This window comes from Sarcophilus harrisii, chromosome 4 (genome assembly GCF_902635505.1).
Source record: "Sarcophilus harrisii chromosome 4, mSarHar1.11, whole genome shotgun sequence".
In the NCBI taxonomy this organism is placed as follows: Eukaryota; Metazoa; Chordata; class Mammalia; order Dasyuromorphia; family Dasyuridae; genus Sarcophilus; species Sarcophilus harrisii.
In genome coordinates, this window is record NC_045429.1 from 116,155,114 (window position 1) to 116,177,419 (window position 22,306).

A 22,306-nucleotide genomic window follows, 5' to 3' on the forward strand; every position below is an offset into this window, starting at 1 on the left:
TTTCTAATACAAAACCATATATAGTCACAGTGCCAACAATGAAGAATTTCATCCACAAGCTATATTTTAAGTGAAGCATAGTTACTAAGTAAAATAAGATTACAGAATCTAGGAACCTTCCTCCCCCCTACCCCCACCCCCACACACACTCTTTTTAAGGGCCTTTTAGAACAGTTAATCCACAATAGTATGGCAGACAACAGAATAAAAGCTAAAATCCCCATCTCCTGTAACTCAATTTTACATAGGCATGATATAGTATTTCATGTTATGGATAGGATTTCTTCACTGCTCTTAATAGAGGACTTTGTAGGCTTCCTGCAATTAGCATAATGGAAGACATGAAGGTGGAAATGAAAGACTTTCTTACTGCTCTCCTAGGTATTAAAAAAGAATAGCATTATAGAGTTGAGGTTAAATAAGAGTCACACAGTCCATCCCCCAGCCCTCCACCAAAATCTTTTAGTTATTATTTTAAAACAGATTTTTTTTTTAAATAAACAAAAAGTCACTGGCCCATAATGTCAAACCCAGACTCATTTGTAAAAGCCCATTTCCCTGTTGAAACCTTTAGGAATGATAGACATAAGATAGACATAGGAATGATAGAATATGTATGGTTGAAAATATTTCCTTAATCAATCTATAAGCACTAATGGAGTAGGCTAGGTGGTCAGTATTCAAATTCAAAGTAAGAAACATTGTTATCATTCACTCACCTTGTTGCTACGTTGTCCAGTCACAATGGAGTTCCCTTCAATGTGGTTAAAGTTGATTCTTTCTATCAGGCAAATAAAATCAGATTGCATACCAGGATACAAAGAAGCAGAAATATACCACTATCCCCATCCTTCTTTCTGCCTCAATCCTCCCCTCCTCTGCTCCACTCTCCACCTCCACCTCTCTGATTTTTTCCTTCTTAAAACCAATGATGCAAATAGAGAACAACAAACCCTTAAGAGAACCTGCATCTCTCTCCAATTCAAGAGCAAATCACTTAGCTGAAGCTTTCTGTTTCCTGACTGCTTCTAACTGCCTCATCTCTGACAGAAAAGTTTCTCAAACCCCCTTCGTTGTCCTTAATACTGCTGAGTTTCCTTTGTCAGATTCTTCTCTCAGCTTTCTATTTCTGGTTCCTATACTTTCAGTGACTCATTTTTCACTTAAAAGTTATAATTCGGGGCAGCTAGTTGGTGCAGTAGATAGAGCACCAACCCAGAATTCAAGAGGACCGAAGTTCAAATCTGGTCTCAGACACTTAACACTTCCTAGGTATGTGATCCTGGGCAAGACTCTTAACCCCAATTACCCCAACAAAAATAAATAAAAATAAAAAAGGTAAAAAATATATATATATATATAAATAAAAATAAAAAATAAAAAAAAAATTCACCAAATTTCTCCTAACAAATTGATAGTCCCCTTTAACTATATCTCAGTCTTCAAAATCTTTATATGAATTCTCATTTTTCTAGTTTTACTTTTTTTTTCATTATAAAGTAGTTATATACAGATGAGCTTCTGCCACTCTAAAATCTTCAACATAGCCCAACATTTTCTTTGGTATCTCTGAAACTGTTTCTTTAATATTCATATTTCTCCAGTTCTTAACAAACAGAATTTCTTTCTCTGCTCCTTTAAAATATCAAACTGTTCATACACAAGTGAGTAATCATTCTATATTATGTAAAAGGTGATTGGAATTGGAATTTATGTCATAGTTCATTTTTTTGTTTAAAAACAACAAATACTATCTAATAGTTACATTTATTCTTATAGAAATATTCACCGTTTTTACTAAAATTAAGTTCTTTTCCTACTACTTTAGCTATCAAAATATTATCTACAACAATAGTAACACCTTACAACCTTTGAAAGTTAAATATACTCTTTTAGGATATTAATATATGAAAAAATATCTTATAAAATATAAATCTTCTAGTTAAAACCTGTTTTCTTCTCCTTTTAGCACAATACTGCTTTATATATCTTAAAGAAACAATTTACTTTCATTTATTTGTTGATTGCTTGGTTAATATGATAGCCTAATTCATGTTTAGGTGATGTGGCTCAAAGAAAGTCTGGTTTTTTAGTATAAAAGTAATAGAAGACTGAATACATGTATGATTTCAGGTACCCAGGGACACAACACTTAAATTGTCTAGAATTAAAAGTGGACTTTTGTTTCTTTAGATTTATTGAGTTTTATTATTTGAGAAGAATTACCTTTAAGGAATCTAAAACTTTAAGCTATTATGAATCATTTATATCTTAGAGTAAATAAGTTTTGCAAGAGTAGTTTTTGAAGGGTCAATAGAGAGAAAACTTGGGCAACTGAAACAGAGTAGATGTCACTGAAGGACAAAGAATAGAGAGACTGAAGTAGCCTAAAGAGGACATTTCACTTAAAAAAATGAAGTCATAATTTCAATTGTGTCCAATCTTTCATGACCCCATTTGGTGTTTTCTTGGCAAAGATACGATAGTAGTTTGCGATTTCTTTCTCCAGCTCATCTCATAGATGAAGAAACTGAGGTAAACATGGTTAAGTGACTTGTCCAAGGTCACACAGGTAGTTTAGTGTCTGAGGCCGGATTTGAATTCAGATCTTCCTGACTTCAGCCCCAGTGCTCCATCTACTGAGTTACTGTCTCTTTTTAAATGAAGGCTTAGGCCTAAATTAATACTACCCCTCTCAGTGCATTTGAACATAAAAGAAACTCCTATAGATTCAATTCCTTCACTCAAAGGAACAGTATAAACTTTTTAATGGTGAAATGATTTTAAACATTTTGTTAGGTAACAGAGAGAGATGCTTTGGGACACAGGAGCTCAAATAATTGGAGCTTTACATGAAAAAAAAAAAAAAGCCTTTTTTCACCTATTCATTAGATCTGCCTCTCCAGAATAATAAACACCTCATCACAAAAACCTATGAAATACATAGTACAAGAATTTAAGTTGTTCCCATTTTAGAGTTGAGAAAACTGAAATTCAGAGAAATTAAATGAATCATCCAATTTCATATCATTAATATCAGAGGACTTATCTTACATTTTCTGTTGACAAATTCAATGCCCTTTTGCATAATACCCTGTTCCCTCTCATACTGAAGACTATCCCATCAGATCTTATATCTATTTATTACTAGGCCAAACTGCTACTCCCAGGATGAAATGAGTGACTGACATGATAATGTACTCCATTCACCCAGCACCAAAGACAAAAGCAACTACCCAAATGGGAAATGGGATTTAGCAACTATTTCAAAACGTCAGAAAGGCCAAGCTTGGGGGGAAGGCCAAAGGTTTACCCTGCTTCTAATTGTAATGGTTACTACATGTCATGCTTAATAATGCAAGTTCTGATTACTCCCTGCTCCTAACTGGATTGTCCCATTCCCCTCACCCCCTCATCAAGCCTATTCACAGTTAGAAAAATAAATGTCAAGGATCCAGCCGCAAAGTTGAAGGTAGAATCATTATCTAGTATGAGCCAAATCATGACTTCATCTCATGCAAGGTTATTTTTTATTTTGATAGCTGTGCTAATTCATTAATGGGGATCAAGTTAGACTATACATGACTTTATGAGGGGAAAAAAGATTAGTACTGAACTGAGAGAAGACACAGAAAGTGGTACTTTCTAGAACATGAAGAAGATTCTTGCCCATCAAGAAATAAAATCTTTTTTATGTAGCATTATTATTTCTTTCTTATTATTCTTTTTCTTTAATGCAGCCAATAATCCTGTATTTATTAAAGGTCCTTATTTATTGATTTGCTTTCTTAGAATGTCCCGAGTACTGAAAAAAATAGAAGATAAGTAGATGACAAAATCCTTGACTTTCATCAGTTCTCCCTCTAATGTAATATAGCTTCCAGGGGAGACAGCAATAATTTTAAGGTCCCTGACTTTAGGGTATTTCCGTTTTAACAATCTGTCAGTGATTCTAAATCTTCTGGCTTTGGAATCTATGATCCTGAGGCTGCCTGATCTAAGAATGATGATATTGTTCTGTCAATGATTTTAAATGTCTTCTGGCCTAGGAACATAATAATATTTCTTCCCTTAAACTCTAGGGTGGATATATTAGTGATCCTGAGACTCTCTGAACTTAGGATGCTATTGTTCTAACAATCTTGTCTGTCAATGAGTCTAAAGTCTTCTGGCTTTAGGATAGTCCTAGGTCTACTAGTCAGTAATTACCAAATTCCTGAGACCACTCTCAGTTCTACCTCTAGATCATAAAATTAGCTTATCAGTGACAGGAACTGGATAAATTTTTCTCCCTGTTCCAAGTTCTTTGCTAAACTCTTGGACTTTAACCTACTTCAATTGGTGTTACAATTACAATAAACATTGCCCTTTAACTTGGATATGGGTTCAAGCCTGCAAATTCTTTTGAGACATCTCGAAATCAGTCTGTGACCCCAACCTTTTGGAGTCCTTTCCCAATCTCAACACTTTCACTTATTGAGGGATCCCTTTCTAATCTTTTTTTTTGACACCTTGTCCTAGTAGTAGCATTTCACTACTTTATTTTTAATAAAGTGTAAGTCTTTAATGAAATTACTTTAACTCTTACACATAATACCTGTCCATTTTATTATCCCTCTTGAACTTGGTCCACCTACCCACAATAGCCAAATGTAGCACTGCATTTTTAGACTTCTGAAAGTTTAATGTGGTGATCCATATCATCATTTGGTACTTTTATTCTCACTTTAGCAGATTGTTTACTCCCCAGTGAGGACTATCAAAGAGTGATTTTTAGGGAGAGAAAAAAAAACAGCAACAACAACCAAAACACAATATAAGCCTTAGAAACAAAAATGAAATCTGTTTCTCTGCCAAGCAGGATTTTGGTATGTTTTACAGCCCCCATGAGAAAGCTGACCTCATTTAAATAAACCATCAGTGAGACAAGAAATGTCAACACCAGTCCAATTTGCCAATCATAGTGCTGCTAAGGACAGAGAAGGCTGCTCAGAATTTAAATTGATGACTAATTGATCCTTTATCACATACAGACAAAGCGAAAGAAGGAACTAAGAAACCTTACCAGGTCATTGAGGTGCCAATAAAACACTTGTGCCTCAATAATTTAGATATTTCAGACACAAAAGTATATTTAACAACTTGAAGTACTTGTATGTCTCAGTTTCTCACTCCCTTCTGTACACATAGACATAACCTTTGTCTGTAAGCACCTAAGAAAAAGAAACAAACTCTTTTTAGCCTTTAGTAGTACAATGCATAAAATTCGTTAATAAATTAATCACCTACAGTGTACAGATGGAGGTGGGGCATAGTTCATATAACAAGAGGTCTCTAACTTTCTGAATCTTATACTCTTGGAGGTGGTTATGATAAATTCAAGTTTCTATAGTGCACAAGTACAAAACGAGGAACAAAATAGTGCTTTGTGGGATGTAGATGTGTGAAAGAGGAATGAATCCTTACCTACCAAAAGCACACTCCAAGAGCTTCAGCTGGACTTTAAAGGGAAGGTAGGAATTTGAAGAAGACAACTCATTTAGCATAACACCCTATTTAACATAACATCCCTATTTAACATAGATATTAAATAGGTGTAACAGTAATTAGTATTATGTTAAGTTTTTCCTGGGGGAATAAAAGGTCATTTTTACCTTTACTAAGGGTAAGAGGGTCAACATTCAGTTAGAAAATTGGCCTGTGAGACACCTGGGTTCAAAGCCCACCTCAACCACACCCTGTCTTCTAATCATGAATCAATCATTTAACCTCTCAAGTCCCAAAACATTCTCTTAGGCTATAAATTACAGAAAAGTTAATGATTCAAATTGGTAGAAAGAATTTCTTCATTAGGACCTTTCTGAATCTTTGAAATCACAAATCCAATACCTGTGGTTTAGGGGTCAAATCCTTCTAAGAGTTTTAAAGTGGATAGACCGGGGGGGGGGGGAGCAAAAGGAAAAAAGAGGGAGGTGGAAAGAGTGGAAAGAACTCTTCAAATCCCCACTCACCTACCCTTAAGGCTCATTATCTGTGTAATTTTAAACAAATCATTTCACCTCCCTAGTCCTCCCTCTCTTTGTTTTTAAAATGAAGAGGCTGATCTAGAATAGTCACTGAGATCCTTTCCAGCTCCTCATCTATGGGCAGATGAAAAGGGATGTGTCAGGAATGGAAATCAACTGAGATAATCCTTCTCTGGCCCCTTCTCCCTCCTTCCCCTCAATTGTTCAAGTCCCTCAGCTGCCTGTATTTAGTTTTCTGGCTCCTTTTGGGGTCTGGCTACCAATCCTTTTCTTTTTCCCTTCCCTGGATTTAAAAAAGAAAAGGAAAGGGGGACAGTAAGTAAGTGTGCTGACTTTTCCAGAAGCCGCTTTCCTTTCCCACTGTGTGGCCTATAACAGTTTTCTTGCCAATCTAAGAGCTCCCCCTACTGTCCATATATTATATATCATCAGAGTTAACTTCAGAGAATGTTCAAAGATGTCTCCCTCCCATTTTCCAAATTCTCTGTCTACAATTCTTAAGATTTTAAAACTCAAGCTGAGTGGGACCTCAGAAAACATTTAAACCAAAGCCTTCAAGTTTAAGAATTTGCCCAAGCTCATCTAGGAAGCAGGGATCTGAGATGTAGCATTCACAAGGTAGCCCAGTGCTCCATAAATTATACCATATTTTGTATACCTCTTCCATGTGTCCTGAAAGTATTCTGATATCATAACAGTAATAATGTTTCTCCATGGGTCATCAGGATAAGCCAGTAAAGGTATAGTGGAAAGAACTGAATGTTCATCTCATGTCTTAAACTCAGAGATCAAGAACTTAGAGGAATCTGAGATAATGTACCTAACCCAATACCTTTATTTTATTATTGAGAGAGCTGAGCTATATAAAGATTGAGCATATAGCCCAAAATGACACACTTAAAGCAGTAAATGAACTCAGTTCCTCTTTCTTCCTCTAAATCCAGTTTTATTTCACTGCATCACCCCAAACTTGAGTCTAAAAACAATGAAATTACTTGTCTAAGGTAACACATCTATAAAATGACAGTGCCAGAACTCAAATTCAGATTGCCTGAGTTAAAGTCCAATTCTCTTTCCACAACACCAATTGAGCTGCCTGCATTGGGAGTCAAGAGACCTGGGTGGCAGTTCAAGTTCTGCCATTAATTAGCTATGTGACTTCACCTTTCAAGATTCCCCTTTGCAGTCTCCATTCCCTGTTCCTCATATGGAAAATGAAGAGAGTGAAATTATATAACTGTCTCTAAGGTCCTTTCCAGAGATAATATTCTGGGATTCTGGGAATTAGAAAATATTGCCAATGGAACAGCTTCCTGTTGAAGGAGCTGCCTCTTAATTCATTCAGAATGCAGCTCACCAGGGTAATTAAATAAACCCTTAATCTTAAACATACATTTTGTCATGAGAAAGACCCTGTTTATTCCACTGGAAATATTTTATGTCAGAATCTGAACAGCATTTCTCCACTAATGGGAATGGGACAGAAAGCATTGCCAATCACAAGAGAAAGAGAGTCTTGCAGAAGACAGCAAATCTCTGGATGCCAAGACAGAAACATATATTCATTCCCACTATGACTACCATATAACAATTATAACATGGGGGAAATCATAGTATAAGAAACTAAAAGAAATCCAGGTGATTTTCAGCTTTGCCTAAAAATAAAAAAAAATAAAAATTTCTTTTCAAGCACTGATTTCTGGTTAATCCTAAAAGCTAGTATTTATACCAGCACCCAAAGCATGAGTTTCTTTGCACATTCAGAAGCACTCTGAGGCTATTGTGCTTCAAAGAGATAAGCTACCCTTCCTTAGCAGCTCCTGAGCCTCCTATCCATAAATCCAAACATAAGATTCAGAAACCTCGAGTAGCACTATTATGGAGATCTTTCTGCTTGGTAATCTTTTACATTGATACTGATGTTACATGCATATACAATATCACATATTGATACAACTTATTCTTGACACTACTTATGAAAAACAAGATTGGTTAAAAAAAAAAAAAAAAGACATTCCAAAGATCCCACAATGTATTTTTAAGCAGACCAGAATAAACTAGCTAGAAGAGCAAAAGAAAAAGCTTGTGTATTGGTGGAAGTCTACTTTTGTATTATTTTGACATCTATCATCCTTTAATAACCGGGTCCAAGGATTGTCGTACTTTTGATCTGTACATTATTGCTGAAAAGTGTTACAATAGACTAGGAGCAGCAAAAGCTGTCAGAAACACACGTGATGCTGTATATTCTCTGTCATCATGTCCCAATAGCAATGTGGACTGATGTGGATTTGATTTGTCTTTGAACAACACAGTTCCTACTGAATAAGGGCAAAAATAAACAATATCTACTTAACTTCAAAAGCTTTTCTGGCTTAACAGCCTCTGGGAGGATCATATTGATGAGTCAGTGAGTATTTTTGTATCTCCTATTTTATTCAAAGTGTGGAATACTAAGATTTCAAAGTTAGAAGGAACTTTCTCTCTGAGACTACACCTAATTTGCCCTATCTGTATCTTGTTTTATTTAATTGATTACATATTCTCTCCCCATTCAACTGTGAAGAGGACTCTTTCAGAGTGGGGACTGGCCATTTTTCTATTCTTTTTCTTTTTTGAAGGGGGATTGAGAGAGACTTTATATTTATTTCTGGTATTAACTAATGTAACCCATAGCTTCAGATAATTGCATGCAATTAGGTCTATTTTCCCAAAGGGGAATGGAAAGAATCAAATAGACTTGGAGCCAATGTTCCTGGCACCTTCCTTGATCTTAGAGCCTTCTCCAGACTACACTCAATTTATCCTAGCTATATCTTGTTTTACATAGTTGCTTGCATGTTTTCACCTCCATTAGACTGGGAATTCCTTCAGAGTATGGAGCAGCTTTTTTTTTTTTAAACTTTTCTTTTAATCACCAGCAATAGCAATACTATATGCTTAGAAAACATGCAGTGGGTGCTTAATAAATGTTAGTTGACTTACTATTCTTAAGGAAAAGATCAAGAGTTAGCAATCATATAATTAAATTCAGATTTTATTGAATGACTAAAACCTCAGTGTAGTCATTAATAATCTGATGTCATCTTGGAAGAAATTCGAGTCCAGTGCCCTCAGAGATCTTTGGATGACTCTAGGCTTATTAATATATTTTTTAAACCAATGACTTAGACAAAGAAATAGATGACTTCTAAACACATTAGTTTGGAAGGAAAGTAAACACATACCAAATGACACTTAGGCTCCAAAAAGGTCTTGATTAACAATGAACCAAACTGATAAGGATGAGATTTAACAGGGAAAATTATAAAACCTTTTATTGGGGTTCAAAAAAATCAATCTCAAGTATAAAATCAGGAAGGCACAATTAAGCAATAATTCATTTGAAGAGAATCTGAAAATTCAGTGGACTATAGGTTCAATACAAGACAAGAGAACCTGAGATCAGATTGCATATGATGTATTGTTTACAGTTATGGGCACTACATTTGAATAAGAATATTGACAACCAGGATGGCAGCGGGACTTGAGTTCATGAAATATGAGAATGATTTGGAGGAACTTAAGATGTTTTGCTTGGAGAAAAGGACATTTAAGGGAAACATGATAGTAATCTTCAAATAGTGTGTGGAAAAAGGATTATTCTTGCTCTATAGCAAGGGGCCAGAGTAGGAGCAATGGGAAGCTATTGCAAAGAGGTGGATTTAGGCTTTCTGTAAGGAAAAACTTCCTATGGTGTTCTCTTCTTTAAAATATAATGGTTCTCTCTGGGAACAGGTTTCTTGGGGAGGTTTTCTGGAGGCAGCCTTAATTTCAACTAAAAGTAATAATCACCTCAAACACAGCCAAATAATAAAATCCAAACATTTATTTTCTCCTTCCTTGAGCCCGGGTAGCTTTCTTAGCAGCCTCAGCTTTCCTTGGTTCCTAGAGCTCTCATTGCTAGTCTTTTGCTTCTAGTTCAACTCCAAATGTCTCCAGCCAAAACCAAGGTGAAAGTTGGAATGAATCTGTCTTGCCTCCGAGAGAGGGCTTCTGGCTCTCAATCTCCCAGAGTGCTTCTGTATCTGTCCCAGAGTGCTCTGTGGCCCTAAGAGCTTCTTGTTTATATGAGCTCTCTAAAGGTATGAACACAAACATTGTTTCTATCAGTTCCACTTAGTACCTTGTTTCAAGTTGTGGTCCATAATATCTCCTTGTAGTACCTTGTTTCAAGTTGTGGTCCATAATATCTCCTTGTAAGATCAGATCAATCATACTGAACCATGCTAAATTAGATAATTATTGTCTCTATCAACTCTAATGAGTTAACACTTTGTAAGAATTCCAACAACTTCCTAAAATTAAAACTATTCCTCCTGGAATGGGAGGAAAGGACAGAGAAGGGAAGGGGAGGGAAGAAGAAGGGAAGGTGGGAAAGGGAAAGGGAAAAGGAGGGGAGAGGGGAGGAAAAGAGAGAAAGAAAAGGGAGAAGAGAAGAGGGACCAAATGAATGGCCATTTATATATGTTCCACTTTTTAAAGTATTAGTTTAAATATATGGCCACTGAGGTTCATTACAATTCTAAAATTCTCATTCTATGGAATGTTGCCGTTGTCCTTCGTCGTCAAAGACAACCATGATATCAGGGAGATGATACCATGACATGCAAGTGAACCGGATTTGAGGGAAGGAGTACAGGGCAAGGTCACCAGTCTTACTTTCTCCTCTAGAACCAGCTGGGTCTGTTTAATGACCAGAAATAAATCAGGATGACTGAAGATGACCTTGCTCTATGATAAGGAACTAAATGGTCTTTTGAGGTGCCTATTGTGAAAACCAGAAAGATCAACACTGACATTCAAAAATCTTTATGGAATATGCCAAATTGTTTGTATAAATTGTGGCTCCATAACATGACAAAGTGGAGCTAGACTCCACTTAGAACATTCTTCTTTCTCAATTTCATATATTTGAATTTTATGTTATCTGAAAAAAAAATGTTTTTTATCTGAAAATTCATTTAAATTCAAGTCATCAAATTTTCAAACAGAATGGAGATAAGACTATTGTCTCTTAGCTTGCCCAGTTCCATTTAGATTTGTTATTTTAAAGGTGCCAAGAATTGAACATTATCATTTAATGGCCAGGATATGTGCTTAAGTATTCCAAGAGGTCACCTTAGGTCATACAATTTAACAGAGGGTAGTGCTAAAGTTTCAGATAGCCCTGATATGTTTCCTCACCTATATTTCCTGGTTCATTCCTCAACATTCCATAATAAAGTATCCAAAACATGAAAGTCTTTGCTCTTTTTAAAGATGTCTAAAAATGAGGAAATGCCACATCCCCTCTCCAAGACCCAGTGCAGTGCCTGTCAGCCCCCACTGGCAGGCAACTCTTCCTAGGGTATAATCAGAATCTCTCCTGGCATTCCACATAAGGGAAAAATATCAATTAGTGAATCAACAATCCTTTAAAAGCTGTATCTTTTCATCACTACAACAACTGGCTTCAAAGTGAAAATGTCAAGGAACTAGTCATTTGGTCTTTATGAGGTCTAACAATCAGTAAGACTAGTTTGTTTACTGAAATTTTTGAATCAGCTATTACCATACTGATACAGCCTTAGTTACCTAAATGAATACCCATTTAGACAGAGTATAGGCCAGTGGTTCTGTTATTTTGCCAATGTATTGAAAGATTCAAATATAGCTAAGGAATAGGCCATGTGGCAAACACCTCAGGGTATCAATGTACTAGAAACAAAATATGAGTCAATGCTGTGGCATAGAATCCAAAAAAAAGCTAACGTAGTTTGATGTTATATTATTAACAACAACAATAATAACAGCTGACATTCATATAGTGCTTTAATGTTTGTGAGGCTCTTTATTTACATTTTGTGATTGGTGTGCAGAACAAGGAAGATAAAAGAATAACTGTCTTCTTCTCTGGAAAGAGTACATCTGGACTACTGTGTTCTGGAGTCATAATTTACAAAAGACAAGGATAAGCTAGACAGAATCCAAAAGGAGGTGACCAGTGTAGGGATTAAAATTATCCCACCTACAATAAAAAAGACAGACAGGGGAGTGAGGCAAAGATACTTTATTAAAGAGTCCATGGTCCCCTCTAATGAAATGGACTTCAAATTTTCATCATGATCTAAAATGCCTCTTCCTTCCAGGACCCTATCATAGTCAGTGACCTAAGTGGTCATAAGATAGTCACCTGCTCTTATTAAAGAAGAGATTGGTCTGGAGATATCGAAATATTTGGGGGGACTTTCCATGTATTTGTCACCTCTGCCACGGTGGACTTGATCACTATGACAAGGAAAAACAAGAATGAAAGGCCTCTAGTTAACTTCCTATGGTTAAGCAGGAATCTCCAGCTCACAGCTCTGTGACCTTATATACAGAACTTTGATATGATTCAAACAGATTGATTAATACTGATTGGAACAGAGTAGGAAGCCAAATAAACCATTTCTCACACTAAATACTGGTCACCATGCCATGTTAGACAAGCTGATGGGATGAGGAACCAAGGATGCTTAGATGGGAAAAGGGAATAACTTAGGAAGAATCTGATCATGTCTTCAGAGGCAAAGCTCTGTAGTGCCCAAAAAGTAATAGTCAAAATCATGAAAATTTTGGTTTGAATTCTGTTTGAGAAACTGAATGGCAACTCACTCTCACTTTGTTTCCTCATCTGTGAAATGGAAGTAGTTCCTTTATCACAGAATTGTTACAAGATCAGTTCTTTTAGTATGCATAAAATGTTTTGTACACTATAAAGATAGAAAAAAGACAATCACTTCCTGGCTATTTCCATACCATGCATTCTCTATTCAGTCCATCAACCTCAACTCTTCTCCACTAGGCAACCTAGACTGCTCCTAGTCATTCAGCGCTGATACAGAAGGTTTTGTCTTATCTTGTAGAATAGCTTCCAAATTGTGATACAAATAATGAATCCCCATCATGTTATAAGAAATGACAAGTACAATGAGTTGAGAAAAGCATGAATAGACATAAATGAATTGATGCAAAGTAAAATAAGCAGATTCAAAAAAATAATATATATAATGATTACAATAATATAAATAGAACAATAACAAAATAATCAAAAATTGTAAATTTTTTGCAAAATTACAAAGAACAAACTTGCCCCTAAAAACATACATAAGAAGATATCATCACCAACTCTCACTTTTTTGCAGAAATTGGATTTGAGGAAGCAGTTCCATGATAATGGAAAATATCAGCAGGTGTTTGGGGTTTTTTCCCCCAATATATTAATCCATTTGCTGAAGGTTTTTCCTCTTCCTCTTTTTATTTTTTCTTTTTAAAAAAAAAAATCTTTGTTATGTGAAATGACCTCTTAACAAAGGAGAAGAGAGATACATGGAGTGAAATTTAGTGATCAAAATTCAAAATAAAATCAATAAAATTTAATTAAATTAAAGAATGTTATCTCCTTGAGGACAGAAATTGTTTTCCTTGCTTATATTTGTAATCTCAGCAATAAGTACAGGCATATAATAATACTCAATAAATGTTTCCTCTATTTCCCTATCTACCTATCTATCTACTAAAATCCTCAAAGAACTCTTATTTGAGCACAATCCTTGTTCTGTTTGAGCCCAGAACCGGGAATAATGGGTCTGAAGTTAGAGAAAAAGATTTCAATCTAATGCAAAGAAAAACCTCTTAGCAAATAAGAACTGCCAAAAAATGGATTGGGCTATTTCAGGAACGTGACTACCCATTACTGAAGGTCTGCAGAAGATAAAAAGGGTGACGCCTACTGAAATTTTAGTAGAAAGGACTCGGTTCAGATATGAGTTGGATTAAGTGATGGCTGTAAAATCCTTCTAACTTTGAGATTGCTCAGTCTTATCATATGGTTTTTGAGATCTCATAAACCACCCCACCCTACATATTTAAGTTTATTATTACAAAAGGGTAAAAAAAGCTAAAGAAAAAATTATACTTCTCTTCATGAGAAATCAATGAGACAGTTTCTGTTTATCATTGAATATCGTAAGAAAATCGATCATTAATTCGTACCTGAAACCATTTCCCTAACTTTGTGCTGCAATACACATTAATATTTTTTTAGATGTTAAAATATATTAAAATATAACTTAGATACACAATAAGTATACATGACCAAAACATTATTTTGCTGTACAAAAAGAATCAGACTCTGAATTATTGTACAATTAGCTTGTGAAGGAAATCAAAAATGCAGGTGTGCATAACTATAGGGATTGGGAATTCAATGTAATGGTTTTTAGTCATCTCCCAGAGTTCTTTTTCTGGGTATAGCTAGTTCAGTTCATTACTGCTCCATTAGAAATGATTTGGTTGATCTCGTTGCTGAGGATGACCTGATCCATCAGAACTGGTCATCATCTAGTATTGTTGTAGAAGTATATAATGATCTCCTGGTCCTGCTCATTTCACTCAGCATCAGTTCGTGTAAGTCTCTCCAGGCCTTTCTGAAATCATCCTGTTGGTCATTTCTTACAGAACAGTAATATTCCATAATTTTCATATACCACAATTTATTCAGCCATTCTCCAACTGATGGACATCCATTCAGTTTCCAGTTTCTAGCCACTACAAAAAGGGCTGCCACAAACATTCGAATACACATTAATATTACAAGAAATCAACTAATAGAACACCTAAGGTATATTTGGGGACCACTACTGACCTTTAGACTATATATTTAAAATTCATGGTCTAATTAGAATTGAGTTAAGTATTTTTTCCATGGGATTATGGACAGGTAGATGGTACATTGGATGGAATGCTGGATCTTAGTCAGAAAGTTTAAATCCAACCTCAAACACTTATTAGTTGTGTGACAATGAACAGCACTTATAATCTGCCTCTGTTTCTTCATTAGTAAAATGGGGACAAAAACAGCAACTGCATTCTTAGTGTTGTTGTGAGATAATATTTAGAAGGCTTAAAGTACAAGGTAAATATTTGCTAGCTAGTAGTAGTAGTTATTATCATCATCATCACTGTAGTTGTTGTAGTAGTCATAAGGTACTAGTAGTAGCATGTCTGCATGAATTTAAGTAATGATTTCCTTCCTTTCTAGATGCTTAAAATTTTGGCCAAATAAATCAACTTTGCAAAACAATTTTGAGAAAGTAATAGCATAAAAGAAGACTTTTGTCCTTACAAATGTGATTTAAGTTCCCTAAAATACATATAAAAAGATATAAATAGAGGTAGATGAGAGAGACAGAGACAGAAAGAAATGTCAGTGATTCCCACCAAACAATACATTTTTTGTTGAATGTTTTTCAAATAATACGAGATTAGAGATAACCTAGCTTCATAGGTGGAAAAACTACTAAAATGCCAGTTCTTACTATCCTCCATTCCCTCATCAGGAGAAAACAGGCTTAGTAAAGATGAGTCCTAGACTCAGAATCAGACCTACCACTATCTGTAAGCAAGTTAATTGCCATCGTACAACTCACTAGGACTTACCTACTAAGTCATGGATGTTCAAGATTCTCACTGAGGAAGAAATTATCACATCAAGAGTTCCTGGCTCTGACAAAATCAACCAATAAATATATTTTTTTTATTCTTACAATGGTAGTAATGGTGCTTCTACCACCTACCTCAATCAATCAATAAACATTTATTAAGAGCCTACAATTAAAGACTTCCCAGTGTAATTGTGAGGGCAAAAAACATTTTTCAAGCTGCAAATCACAATACCTAGAAGATATATATTTTGATGTTATGTCAATGTGGTAATAATGTTGGAGTTTGTCTCATATATAACACACATATCTTGACTGTCCTGATGAAGAGTTTATAGATGAATTTTGCAGCATCTTACTCATTTTGAACACTTTGTTAAATGAAAACTCAAGGCCACAGAAAGTCACAGGATCATAGATTTAGATTTAGAAGAGACTATATAGGACTTAAATCTGACCTGTTTTACAGATGGGAAACTGAGACCCAGAAGGGTTAAGCCATTTGCCCAGGGATATACAACTATCAGAATCTGAGGCAGGATTTGCATCTAGACCTTCCTGACTCCAACTCTACCACTCTATCCACTAGACCTTTAATCTAGATTTGCTAAGAAGTTTTCTCCAAAAATACAGACATATTTAAACATATCTAAACTGCCCATTTGAGGGGGTAGGGTTGTCATATGCCTCAGTTTGCTACTGGTTGGACAATCCAGACAAATGTCATATTCAAAGGCAAGCTGTTAGCAGAAATGTTTATCCCAGTACCTCACACAATGTTTGCTGACTTGTAGATAACTTATTCCACATACTTACAGCTTAAGGGATACCCACCAACCTGGACATCTGGAGCCTGAATCAAATTGGCAAATAAAGTTTGGAAGCAAAGCTCAGTGGTGCTGGATGAAAGGCATAGAAATCATTTGCCACTACCTTCAATGATAAGACCATCTTTCTTAGGTTTCTGAGCATAGTCCCTAAAAGGAGCATCAAGATTTCCCAGGTTCTACTAAGCCTCAAAGATGACCATAGTTATCTCAGAAAGTCCTCAAGATATTGTACATGATTTCTCTTTCCAGTTGGAATATTTCATTAGTTCTCCTTCCAATTCTCCTGCCAAGAAGTACAATAGCCTTATTAATTCATAATGGCATGAGGACATAGGTCAGCTTTTCAAACTAAATAAGATATAAGTGATTTGGTTTGAACTTGTTGAGGGGAAAGGATATTGTTTTCCATGAGTCTGGTTGGCTCTATATTCTAGTCATCTCTCAATTTAGAGCCATGAACCAGTCACTCAACACCTTTAACTAGTAGTTCTGCTTCCTTCCCTCTTCCTCTTCTTTTCCCTCTCCCTCTCTCTGTCTCTCCTGCCTTCATAACAAGCCTGTTCTACCATTGCCAAGCATATTTCTGTAAACTCTTCACAAAGGGAGAAAACAAAACCAAAATGTCAGACAGGAAGGATTAGAAACCTTTACGTTCCTATCCCAGCAGAATCATTGCTCAACAATGATTTTCTGAGTGTGATCATTGCACGGGTCTTGGCTGTCTATCCAAAAAAAAAAAAAAAAAAAAAAAAAAAAAGGAGTAGGTATTTGGCTCCTGTTTGCGTGACTTTTACATTTCAGGCAGTTGATTTTAATGAATGTGACTACGTAGACCCTGATGGACAGACAAACATGCATATGTGCTCCATGGCAGCCAGCCATGGCATGAAAACTCTCCCAGATGTCTTTCACTCGCTTATCTGGACAATGGAAGATGGTTACAAGGATCATGTTATCTGGGTCTCTTTGACTGAGAAAAATAAAAGTTAAAGCAATAATGAACTACAATTCAGGACACCCAGGCTCCTTTCCCAGATTTGACATTTAATTGTCCAATCAACAAAAATTTATTGACTCCTTCTGCATGCATGGGTAAAATTGCCCAGATTCATACCCCCAATAAAAATAGTTGTATTAGTCAGTTATTTTTTAAAAGAAAGTGTATACTTATAGTCAGAAAGATAGAATATTATAATTAGAGAGACACTAGATAGAACCTAATTCAACCCAGCTACCTAACCCTAATCATCCTTCTATAATACCCACAGCAAGAAATTATTTCGCCTTTGTTCAGGCATTTCCCCTGGGAGTTTCCAGCCTCCCAAGATAGCCTATTCAATTTTTGGATAATTCTACTTATTAAAGAGTTCTTTTTCAGATGAAATCAAGAACTATTCCTTCCAACACAGTCTCCTAAGTAATTGGGATATGTAAGAAAGTGCCTTGACTAAGAATCAAAAAGTTTGAGTTTTAGTTTTAATCTTGATTATGTCACCAACCAGCAATGTGACTTTTAGCAAATTTCTGAGCCTTAGTTTGCTCATTTTTTGTTTTATTAATATATTCTATTTATTTCATTAGATTTTCCCAATTTCATGTAAAAATTTTAAAATTCATTTTTTAAAATGTTGAGTTCCAAATTCTCTCCTTCTGATCCATTTCTCAGCCATTGAAAAGAAAAGCAATATATCAATTGTATATGTGAAGTCATGCAAAACTTATTTCCATATTAGCCATGTTACAAAAGAAACACATACAAAAAAAAAAAACCCCAAGAAAAATAAAGCTCAAAAAGTGTGTTTTATTCTGTACTCAGAGTTCATCAGTTCTCCTCTGAAGGAGGTAAGCATTTTTCATCATGGGTCCTTTGGAACTATCTTGAATCATTGTCTTGATAAGAGTAGCTGATCATCATTATGCCATTGCAGTGACTATGTACAATGTTCTTCTGATTCTGTTCACCTTACTCTTTGTGAATTCGTGTCATCCAGAATTTTTTCTGAAACACAACATATTAAGCTTTTCATCATTGGTGGGCATTCCCTTAATTTCTATTTCTTTACCACCACAAAAAGAACTGTTACAAATAATATTGTACAAATAGGTGCTTTTCCTTTTCTTTCATCTCTTTGGAAAGCAGACCCAGTCAAAAGGTATGTACAGTATTAAAGCTCATTAGACACAGTTCCAAATTGGTCTCTAGAATGGTTGGATCAGTTAATAACTCCACCAACCGCACATTAGTTGCAATTTTCCCACATTCCCTGCAACATTTGACAGTTTCCTGTTCTGTCATATTAGTCAAGCTGATACATGTGAGGTGCTACCCCAGAGTTGTTTTTATTTTATTTCTTTATTCAATAGTGACTTAGGATTTTTTTCATAACTTTGATTTCTTCTCCTGAATATTCCCTATTTATATCCTTTGACCATTTATCAATTGGGAAGTGCTTTGTACTTTTATAAATTTATAAAACAGCTCCCCAATATATTTGGGAAATAAGTTCTTTATTAGAGATATTTACTCTAAAAATATTTCCCAGTTTCCTTCAATTTGGGCTTCATTAGTTTTATTTGTGCAAAACTTTTTGATTTCATGTAATCAAAATTCCTCTCTCTTGTTTGATCATAAACTCTTCCCTTTTCCATAGTTCTGAGCATTTGTTTTCATGCTACTCTAATTTTTTTTAGGATATTACCCTTATGTCTAAACCACTATCTATTTTGATCTTATCTTGATATATGATATGAAATTTTGATTTTTGCCTAGTTACCTTTCCAGGCTTCTCAGAAATTTTTGTCAAAGACTCAGTTTATACCCAAAAGCTTGGACTCTTTGAGTTTATAAAACACTATATTACTAAAGATATTTACTATTATTTATTTTGCTCCTAATGTATTCCACTGATCTACTACTCTATTTCTGAGCCAGTACCAGATTGTTTTCATGATTAGCATTTTTTAACATAGTTTGAAATTTGGTACTGTTATATCATTTTCCTTCATATTTTTTTTCCACTGGTTCCCTTGATGCTCTTGTCTTTTGTTTATCCAGATGAATTTTGTTATTATTTTTCTTGTTCTCTAAAGTAATTTTTTGCTCTTTGATTTGCTGATTGATTGATTGATTTGGCACTAAATAGTAAATTGACATAGATGGGATTGTGGTTTTATTATATTGGTTCATTCTACCTATGAGCAATTAATATTTCTCCAATCGTTAGATCTGTGGTTGTGTGAAAAGTGTTTTGTAATTGTGATCATACAGTCTATAGTTTGTCTCAAAAAATGTGTCCTCTTTTTTTTCCTAATTTTATTTTTTGTTCCATTTTAAGTTCTAAACTTTGACCTAATATAATTTCTAAGATCCTTCTTCCCTGCCTTTATAGTTTCTGAATCTTTGATTTCTGATTCTTTGATATTAATTCCACTTCCTAAAGATAAAACACAATTCCTCTTCCAGATGACAGCCTTACAAATATCTGGAAAGAGCTACCATGTTCTTTGCTAAATCTCATAATTGCTATGCCTTCTCTCTTTTTTCCCAGTTCTATCAATTATTCTCTGTGGAACATAGTTTAGATTCTCTTCAAGATTCTATGTGGCTTCACTTGAATGCATTCTATCTTGTCAATATTCTTCCCAAAATGTGGTACTTTAAATTAACAAAATATGTACTCTAAATATGATCTGTTAGGGGAAACAACTTTCTTAGACTTAATTTATATTGATATTGAAATCCATTAAGAACATTTAGCCTGATTTCAGAAAAGCCTGGAAAGACTTAGACAAACTAATGCTGAACATGAGAACACTGTACATGGTAACAACAAGATTGTGTAATAATCAACTGTGATGGACTTGGCTCTTTTCAACAAAGAAGTGATTCAAGGCGATTCCAATTCTGTGGGAGAACTATAGAGACTGAGTGTGGATCAAAGCATTGTATTTTCACCTTTTGTTGTTTGTTTTCTTGATTTTTTTCACTCGTTTTTTTTCCCTTTTGATCTGATTTTTTCTTGCATAATATGACAAATAAGGAAATATGTTTAGAAGAAATGCACATTTTTAACCTATATCTAATTGTTTGCTATCTTTTGGGGGGGGGGAGGGTAAAGAAGAGAGAGAAAATTTTGGAACACAAGGCTTTGCAAAAGTAAATGTTAAAAACTATCTTTGCATGTAATTGGAAAAATAAAATACTATTAAAATTAAATTTTAAAAATTATTTAAAAAAAATAAAAATTTTTAAAAGCACGAAGCTTTTTTATATGGACTGCTTTTAAGCTAGCTCTTCTCCTATCTTGTGCTGGTATGGTTGTTTTATTGAGCCTAAGTATGACACTTTATATTTATCTTTAATCAGTCTCTTTTTTAATAGATTTGTCTCACCATTCCAACCTACGGAACTCAGGGAGGATTTTTATTTTGTTTCTATTGGCTTTTTTACCATCTCCATAATATCTTGGACATTGTAGATTTATTTGTTTGTTTGTTTGTTTATTTGTTTATTGCTGAAACAATTGGGATTAAATGACTTGCTCAGGGTCACACAGCTAGAAAGTGTTAAGTATCTGAGACCAGATTTGAATTCAGGTCTTCCTGACTTCAGGGCTGGAGCTCTATCCACTGTACCACCCAGCTGCCCCAACATAGTAGATATTTTTAAATGTATACTAAGTTAATTAAAAATGTGATAGGCAGTGTCATGCAAGTCATTGATAAAATTGTTGAGAGAACCCTCTGATACTCTACTGGAATAGAATCAAAACTCTTTGGGTGTATTTTCAACTTGTTCCAAATTAGCTTATTGTCTAATATCTAGCCTATACCTCCACATCTTACATATAAGTCTTTCATTAGCGTCTTTTCAGATGCTTTTCTGAAATCTAGAAACATTTTGTTTCTTTCTTTAGAATGTCGGAGTTATAGCCGGGAAGATTTAAGTCAGAATCCTGCCACAGCTTATCCTCCTGTAAATAAAGCAACACAGTTATAGGAAATAGGGGTCTGAAGTCAGAAGATCTGGATTTGTGTGTGACTTGGATGTATGGGACAAGTGAATTTCTCTAAACTTCAATTTACTTTTCCATATACATTTCATTACTCATCCCAAATTACCCAGTGTTTGGAGGAAAAGAACTGGTCTTTTGTTTGTTTGTTTTTGTCTTTGTACACCCAGAACATTGCAGATAGCTAACATTAAATAACTGCTTATTGAATAGAATTGCTAAATTGAAGGAGAAACTATGGATATTAGAAGAGAGAAAGGTTGCAGTACCTGAAACAGTTCTTGAAAGAAATATTCTAAGAAGTGGAGGTAAAAAGGGAATGCATTCCCAGCATTCAAAATAACCCAGCCCACACCAAGCAGGAAATTGAATGCCCAATTCAAGGAGTTTTAAATAGGTCAAGTTATTTGAAATATTGAGTATGTGAAAGGGAATAATGTTAGATCATTTTGAAAATGTAGAAAAGAATGAAATTGCAAAGTGCTTTTGTAAGGATAATATTTTATCCTGAAAGCAATTGGGACCCACTGAAGATTTTAAGCAATGTAGCACGAGATATAAAAGAGGAAAAAGTAAGGATTATTTCACAATTGTCAACCTGAATGACTAGTAGGATGATTTTATCCTCAATATAAATAGAGGTTTGTTTGAGAGAAGTTTAAATAAAAGGTGGTTTGGGGAAGGAAAGATAATTAGTTCAATTTTGGACATCTCGAGTTTTAGGTAAATTATAAGAAATGGATGGCAATGTCCCACAGGTAATTGATAGTTTACTACCTGAGTTTGGGAATGCGAGAGCCTGTTGCACCAAGATGAAGGCTATGGCAATGATTAATGAACTGTTGTTGGTGATTTCTGAGGAGTTGTGTAGAATAGAAGAGGTGCTAAAAGACAGGATACAGAAAAGTACTCCAATTTTCAGAAAGAGGAAA